Source organism: Physeter macrocephalus, chromosome 17, assembly GCF_002837175.3.
Source record: "Physeter macrocephalus isolate SW-GA chromosome 17, ASM283717v5, whole genome shotgun sequence".
NCBI classification, from domain to species: domain Eukaryota; kingdom Metazoa; phylum Chordata; class Mammalia; order Artiodactyla; family Physeteridae; genus Physeter; species Physeter macrocephalus.
Genome location: NC_041230.1, coordinates 54,070,720 through 54,079,187, shown reverse-complemented (window position 1 = coordinate 54,079,187; position 8,468 = coordinate 54,070,720). Strand labels below are relative to the sequence as shown.

General features: G+C 52.9%; 1 protein-coding gene across 3 annotated transcripts in view; it reads left to right on the top strand.

Annotated features, from left to right (window-relative positions):
- The first annotated feature begins 1,592 nt into the window (after window positions 1-1,592).
- The window catches only part of KLHDC4 (kelch domain containing 4), a 58,283-nt gene continuing 51,407 nt past the window's right edge, over window positions 1,593-8,468 (top strand). The window contains exon 1 of one of the 3 annotated variants that reach the window (XM_028477563.1): window positions 1,593-1,732. The gene's annotated coding sequence lies outside the window, so the exon portion shown is untranslated. Of the gene's footprint in view, window positions 1,738-8,468 lie in introns of all 3 variants that reach the window. The other 2 variants (XM_028477562.1, XM_028477558.1) reach the window with 2 other exon arrangements.

The window sequence follows — 8,468 nt, the reverse complement described above, 5'->3', positions numbered from 1 at the left end:
GTCTCAGGATCACAGTCCTGCACGTCGTGCTGTCTGGCCGTCGTGCTTCATAGGTTTTGTCCGGTTTCCCCCTTGTTTACAGTGGGAGGGCTGGCATGGTGCTGATTGCTGAGCCTGGACAGAAGTGGAAGTTTTATTCCTGTCTCTACAGTTTGCATCTTCTCTTGAGTGGTATGTTAGCTCTTTCTTGGTGTTTATGGTCTTTGAGGAGGAGGTTAACACAGAGCCCTCAGGTCACTGGCCATCAATCCACCTTCGTGTCGTTCCCAGAGTTCTGCCTGTGATGGGACGTGGGAGACACACTCTGGTCACAGTCTTTTTTCTTGCCTGGAGTTTGACTTCATTTTTTAAGAATGGCTCTGAAAACTGATTATGTAAATAATAAATATTCATTGTGAAAAAAAAATGAAGATAATGAAAGCAGAGTAAGTCCATTGTCGATTCTTCCAGAACTCCTAATTGATATTTTCTGCATCTTTTCTCTGCACCCGTGATTCATGCATCTATATTTCATATTAGTTGGACTATACACATACATACGTGTGTATACGTGTGTGTGCACATATATACACGTGTATACGTGTGTATATATACATATGTTCTCCCTGTACTGTTCTTTCCGGTTAATGCATTATTTGTGGTATTATCCTGGGACATTCAGTAGCTTCTATAATATGGTATTTCAAAACTACATTGTATCGCGTAGCGTGAAAGAAGTACCTAAACTTCATTAAGCTCCAAAAAACGTGTTAGGTTTGGGCCTGAGCTAATCCTCATGTCTGGTTTAAAGATTTGAAGTGATCAGTTTCTTTCTTTATAATTACTGGGGTTTTAGAGTCCTAGGAAGCTGGCTTGTCTCTTGATAGGTCAGTCCTGAGAGGATGCACAAGACTGAGTGAAAATGGTGGTGGGGGGCGCACATCACCCTAAGTGTGTCGCCAGGACCCTCCAGTTGGTCCGGGGTAGGAGCAGCATCGGTGATGGAGCCGCAGTTGTGCAGCGTTAAGCTTAATTGAGCGAAGGGCCGCGCCGCAGTGCGAGTCCCAGGCTCGGAGGGTGCCCGGGGACGGGCCTTCTGGGAACCACCGTCTGACCACCCGGTGTGTGCTTGTCCGTGGCAGTTTGCGAGGGCAGGAGGCATTCACACGGGCTGCTTTGGAGCACCTGGCGTCCACCTGCCCCCGACCCAGTTCCCCTGCCCCGGCCACACTGTGCCTGCTGCCGTCGGCACCGCTTGTGAGCCCCTGGCCAGACGGCCCCTCGACGGTTCCCGTCCTGCACCCCCTTGGTGTGAAGGACAGGCCCAGTTGCCTCCTTTGCTGTCTGGGCCCAAGGCTGGTGACTCTCAGGGCGGGCTGGCCCACCAGTGGCTTGTGTGGCTCTGTCAGCCCAGGCGGTCCCGCCTGGTTCCCACGTGGCCTGTGAGTCCTGGGCCTTCAGCAGAACCACAGAGGGGCAGGCTGCGAGAAGGACCTGACGGGGCAGGCGTTTGAAGACGGGGTCAGGGCTTGGCACCGGGTGTTCTGGGGGAGGGGCTCCGGTTTTCCCTGAGAGCTGTATGGCTGTGCCCTGACCTGTCGCCATTCTCTCAACAGGCTGTGGTGGTGCCCCAGGGCGGCGGACAGCTCTGGATCTTTGGCGGGGAGTTTGCCTCTCCCGATGGAGAGCAGTTCTACCACTACAGGGACCTCTGGGTCCTGCATTTGGCCACCAAGACGTGGGAGCAAGTCAGGTAAGGTGAGGAGCCTGACCCCTGGGCCCGCTCCTGTCCCGTGCCAGCGTCTGGGGTTCACGGCGATGGGATCGGCTCTTGTAGGATAATTCCGGGGCTCCGAGGAGCGCGGTTGCCCCGCCTGGGAGACCGGTCTGGCTGGTAACCAAAGTGAGGGAAGAGCTTCCCCTTCGCGGAGCGGCCCGGCCCGGTGCCGGCTGCCTGACACCTGGCTCCGTGGAAGGCGTTGCCGGGGCCTCTGGGACCAGCGCCGCATCCGGGCTCGTTTCCCTGGTGCTCCCTCCCCTCGTCAGCGTCAGCAGCGGTCAGGTTTTCCTGCACTTCTCCCGTCCGTTCACCGCCCCGGAGGCAGCTCTGGGTTTCAGCTTGCTGCCCCTGGAGTGCCGTGTCGCTGCGAGGAGGTATCCGGCTAGGTCTGCTTGACATAGGAATAGTGGAGTGTGTAAGAGGAAGGACAGGGAAGCCTGTATGTCACTGTTCAGTGAACCAGGCTCGGCCGTCGTCGTGCTCGATTCCTGCTTCTGTCGGTGACATTGACCTGTGGTTGTCACGTTCACCGCTGCAGTCTCCGTGGCCAGAGCCACACGCCTGACTCTGTAGAGGGACAGACGGTGTGTCTGCCTTTAAATTATGTACAAGCAGAAGCCTGGTAGCATGACGGACTGAAAGCGGAGTCAGTGGCTTTGCCCTCGTGGGGCACACGCGCGGCTCTGGGGCCCCAGCTCCGTATTGTTAAAGCAGCCGCCAGGCTCCCCGCCTCAGGAGAGCGGAATTCGGGGGGGTGCAGGGCTGCTGGCAGGTCCCGGGACTTGCATCCGAGGGAAGTCCCTGGAGGGTGTGTTCCGTGGTCCCCTGAGGGGCCTTTTAGGAGCCCGTGAACACCTGGCTGTCGGCCTGCTCAGATCGGCTTCCAGCCTGGAGTGTTAGACTAACTGTGTAGAGTTGACGGTGAGAGTGATTGGAAGGTGCTCAGAGATTGCCAAGCTCGCTCAGCTGCCGGGGGAGCTCTGAGCTCTGGAGAGCAAGCCGAGTAAAGCTGGACCCAGGGTGAGCCTTGGTGTGCTCTCCCGAGCCCCGCCTGCATCTCCTTCTCTTACTTGCTTTGGGAGGCGTATGGCAACTAAGAACTTTTCATAGTAAAAATTGATTTCATCGTGTGTATGTTGAGACCTAGTCATTTTCATTTTCCCCTTAATTTAAAGAGTGTTCAGGCCCAGAGCGTGCACCCTTTTTTGTCGTTCTTGCTTTGCTTCAGTTATTCTTTTCAAAATCCAGTTGTTGTTCCTTTGTTCACTTCTGGTGAGTCGGTTCTTGATGTTTTTGTTGCATTTTTATCAGCGTTGGTAGCTTTTGCCGGTAATGTATGGGTGAGGGATGGTGAACGGCTCCGTGAGGGAGCAGCACCCGTGGGGCCTGGTGTTGACGGTGGCGGCATGTTGTGGGGTGTCCCGCCGTGACCTGCGGGGCTGTGTTGTGGTGCGTGCTTTCTCGTGGCCTTCACGCCTTTCCGGTTCTGTGACAGGTGTTGCAGTGTTCGCTCCAAGGAAGCAGGGAGGCACTAGTGACATGCAGTCACTGCCCTTTGCAGCGCTCGCCGTGCCTGCTGTCCCCAGCCCCGCCTCAGTGTGCCGCTTGAGCTGTGTCCCAGCGTTATCGGCTTGGTTACGCTTGCTCGGCATTCGAGGCCTCTGTCCTAAGTCAGAAGTTTTTCCTGATGAGCAGGTCTCTCATTACTTTTTTGGTGGGGAGATGGGCAGCCGGGCAGAGCCGCGCTGAGCTGTTCTCTTCAGTGGCCAGGGTGTGGAGGTGCGTTTCACCAGAGCCCGTGGTCCCTGCGGGGCTGAAAGTCAGGCCACGGAGGGTCTGTCCCTGGCTTCTCCTCTTACTCTGTTTGCTGGGAGATTTTAAACGACCAGCTCAATTTCTGTGTGTCTGCTGCTCAGCCGAGTTCAGTTACTGCTGCTTCACGTGCCTACGGTTCCCAGGTGCGTGGTGTTTGAGGCTGGCTCTGTTTTTAAGGCCCCTGGTGGGAAGCAAGAAATCAGAAGCGGTGTGCGAGAGATACTGTGTGGTGACGACCTCCGTTCCCCTTTGTCATCGTGGGTGCTGGGCTCGGTGCCTGGGCGTGCGCACAGCCGCAGCCCTTCCCCCGCCGTGCCCCAGTGTGTTCTGTGAGACCAGCGCGGAAGGTGTGCCCTGTGTGGCCCGTTCCTTGCTGTTGCAGTGTCTGCAGCCACCGTGTGTAAGGAGCAAGCACGTCTCAGGGGAGGTTCCCTAAGTGAGTCACACGCCGGAAGCCACAAGAGGGTGACTGTCTGACCATGGGAAATTTTAAGGTTTTTGTATCGGGAATGATGCCACCAGGAAAGTGTGGGAGTGGTGCCAGGTTTACAGCGTGAAGCAAGCTCACGTGCAGAATAGAGACTTTATGTAGAGCAGCGAGCAGCAAGCGGCCGGTCGTGAGAAGGCGGCCACGAGTGGCTCACACGGAAGGTCGGACTGTCAGGCGGCGAGGGCTGGGCAAGCAGGGGTCCCTCCCGCTGGCTGAAGTGTCAGCCAGCAGCACCCGTCGTTCCAGCATCCTGTTGCTCGTGCCTGCCCCTTGACCCCATGGTCACTTTTAGGAATATACCCTAAAGAAATGTTCCCTCTCGTTTTGTACAAAAAAGATTGTACAAAAACACATGTACAGAAGCCTAAGATGTAGAGCAACACGTGCCTGAGTGTGTGTGCCTGCACGTGTGCCTACAGACTGGGCCAGAGAGCCGGTGCAGGCACACATGCGTGCACACACACAGTCCAGAAGGGTCTGGATGTTTCTGGGTTTTCTTCCGATTCCTTGGTGTTCTCTTCCCACCTATTCTAGTTGGCTCCATTTTAATCGACATAGCTCTGTGGTTTATTTGGATAGCAGGAAGGTTTTTCTCATTTACTTAAAAAATTTCTTTGTCATGCACTCTTTTTTTTTAATTTTTAAATTTTTTTTATGTTTGGTTGCGTTGGGTCTTCGTTGCTGCATACAGGCTTTCTCTAGTTGTGGTGAGCAGGGGCTACTCTTCGTTGAGGTGCGTGGGCTTCTCATTGCAGTGGCTTCTCTTGTCGTGGAGCACGGGCTCTAGGCGCGCGGGCTTCAGTACTTGTTGTGCGCAGCCTCAGTCGTTGTGGCTCACAGGCTCAGTAGTTGTGGCTCACGGGCTCCAGAGGGCAGGCTCAGTAGTTGTGGTGCATGGGCTTAGTTGCTCCACGGCATGTGGGATCTTCCCGGACCAGGGCTGGAACCTGTGTCTCCTGCATTTGCAGGCAGGTTCTTAACCACTGTGCCACCAGGGAAGCCCCACTCATTTTCTTCATGAGAGCTTCAGAATGTTCACGTTCTGTTTTATGAACATTCCAGTGGGATTTTGATTGGATCGCAGTTTGTAGATTTCACCTAGGGAGCGTTGACGTCTGTCTAATTCTTAGTCTTCCCAGTCGGGAACATTTCACTTCTCTTAGGAGTCTCAGTTAGGTTTATTTTTTATCCTTCAGTAACGTTTAAACCGGCCCAGAGGTAGAGTTTCAAAGTCACGGGGCATGTGTTCCTGGAGCCTTGTCCCCAGGTCTGACTTTCTCCCCAGGCACTATGGGCACAGCTGTCTGCAGCGCGCAGGTGTCTTGTCTGGGGCAGTTCTCACTTGTTCTCAGGGTCCACCCTCGCTTCACAGTGTAGCACATACTACCGCGGGGTGGCTGCCCTGTCTGCACTTTGGAGGGGGCGTCTTAAAGAACTTCCGAGGTTTCACAGCAAGAATCGATGGTGGAGTGGCTGGGAGACTTGTCAGCCTGGGGAGATGGCTCAGAGCTGAGAGGATATCTCTCTGGGTGACTCTTGGGCTTTCGTGCACCAATTAGCACCTAGGGAGCTCTGAAAATGCATGTTCCTGCCCTCGTCCCCCCAAGCATCGAGTCTGATTCACAGCCGCTTTGAAATGGGGCTCAGGGATCTGCATTTGACAGTAACCCCTCCCCACCCCGCTTAGTGACCTTGATCCAGGCGGCCCTGGGTCACAGCTGGAGGCCTCGCCCACTGGCGCGTCTCATGCTTATTTTGAGCACTGTTCACTAATGTGAAAACGTCGGCTGCCTTTTCAGAAGTAAGAGAACTCGTGTAAAATGCCTCTTAGATCCTTAACAATGAAAAACAGTGTGGCTGTTGCTTTTGTAATTTACTACTTATTCCAAAATGAAAGCGTCACCCCACCGTTGTTTGGCAGGGCTGTGCATGCTTAATTGATGAGGCCTGGCGCGGAAGCAGGCAGACTAATTACTGAAGTCGGTCTATCGATCCTGGGGGCTGGGTTACAGCGTGTGGGGTTTTGCCTTGGAGCAGCTGCCACTCGGAACTGGGCTTGGTTATTAAATAGGCTGACACAGTGGCTGCTGTCTGCTCTGTAATTTTTTCTTACTGACCTAAAAGAAAAGGGAAGGCGCTTCAGCCAAAATGAAGGCTGATTTTGCTATTTCTGGGGAAGATCCCTGAGTCTGGGGGAATCCACACGGTGTGAGCTCAAATCATGGGAAAAGTGCAGGAAGAGGTCACTGAACCGAATTTATTCAGTCTCCAGGACTTGGCCCAGCACTCTGCATTCTTTTTGCCATGCTGCACGGCTTGCGGGATCTTAGTTCCCTGACCAGGTTTTGAACCCTCGCCCTCGGCAGTGAGAGCGCCGAGTCCTAGCCAGGGAATTCTGTGCGTTCATTTTTTAGGAAACATTTTTCACTCCCATGGGGGTAGTTTTACGTTTGGGGAGACTGAGACCAAGAAAAGGTTATATAACAGTAAAGGCCAGCAGAGGCAGAGTTAAATCAGTATCTGGTATATGTAGTCCCTTTGTTGGCTTTTAAGCAGGTTTTTCTCGTGGGAGGGCAGGGTGATTGATTCCCAGGCATCCGCTTTGTCTTTCATTTTTGCCCTTCTCGTGTTTCTGTAGCACATTTGCAAGGAGCAGACCCTTAGGAGTCTTTATTGTCTTCCTTTGTGCACGTTCTTCATCCTTGCCACATTTATTTGACATCATAACAGTTCGAAAATGAGAGGAATGTTCGTCGTGTTACTAACGTCGAGAAGACCAAAGCTTAAATGTCAGCACAGCCTCCTGACTTACATTGGACGAGTATGACCACCTTTTTTTTTTTTTTTTTTATGACCAACTTTAACAGATGTTTTGAGATTCCCTGCAGTGTCTGTCTTCAGTGGGACGTGCCTGCACAACTGACCTGATTTAAAAAACAAAAACAAAAACAAAGGCCTGATTTGGTAACACAGATTCTGTCTACTAATCGTGTTTTTATTTTTATACCATACAGAGCCTCTCTCCCCGTCCCCCGCTGCCTCTCCTCCAGGAGGTCGGGGAGGAGAGTGGGCTATGTTTAAGTGTATGTGCACCTGTGTGAGCCTGGGGGCAGTTCGACACCAGAGCCGGGACTCAGCATTTGCCCGCCTGCTCTGTCTCTCACAGCGCAGACTCCACGGTGGTAGGTTTATTATTACATAAACACTCCACAAATGGTTTCATTACGAATAGTAATAAAGTAAAAGAAGGACACAGTTTGATAGGCTGCCTGGATTCTAGAGACTGCTACTAGTTATTCTGTGCAATGTGAGTAACTACTTACTAAGCCCCAAATTTGTTGTTCAGTGGTACTTGGAAAAGTGGGGCTGAATTCTGAAGGTGCCTTGTTTGATGAAGGGGGAGATGCTCTTGCCTGCGTTTCCTGCTCTGGCCACAGCGGAACCATTCCTGGAGGAGGGTCCTTTCCTTTTCTGAGGATGGGCCACTAGACTAAGTTCCCCGTCAGGTCGGCCTGTGTGGCCTTGAATCTCTGGGATTGTGAGAGAAATGTTTCCTTTGCTCAGTAAATATCTCGGGAACAGCATGGTACTATGGTGTATCTTTTGTGAGGTGTAAACTTTCAAATAACTCAGGGAAGCATTTGCATACTGAGTGCTTAACACTCTGGTTGTACCCGAAGCCCATGGAGCTATTAGACGCGTGTGCATCTTCTGTAAATGTCACCACAGCAGCTGGCTGGAAGGGGCCCGGGTGATGCTGGGTGGCAGCGTGCCCTGCCGCAGCGCTGCTCTGCACGCAGCTCAGATGCGCTAGAAGCACTCACTCCCACGACAGTACACATGTATTTTTGCGCTGCTTATAGAGCTGGCTGAGTAGGACATGTTAATTTTTTAAGACTCCATATTTAGGAGTGACGGCAGTTGAAAAGTGCCTGTTGGAGATTCAAATATAAACAGGCGTTTTTGGGCGGCTTTATCTTCTAAAGGGGTATATGGAGTCTTTTTATAGAAAAATTTCCCTTTTCGGTTACAAAACACAGTGGTACTTGGCTGCTGCCACAGAAGGTTAATTGAGTCCTTGATGCCTGGCTCACCGAAGGACAGAACACCCATCAGATTTGTGGCCGGAGGCTGCAGGAGGCCGTAACCTGGCCGTCTCGGCTCTGGGGAGTCATCTAGAGATCACTTGGCTCGCTGGTGCTGTTTCCATAGGTCACTGGGCCGTTACAGTCACGGTTACTGGAGTAACATTGGGAGCGTTTTGGGCTCTCCTGTGTACCTTTTTTTTTTTCTTTTTTTTTTGCGGTACGCGGGCCTCTCACTGTTGCGGCCTCTCCCGTTGCGGAGCACAGGCTCCGGATGCGCAGGCTCAGCGGCCATGGCTCACGGGCCCAGCCGCTCCGC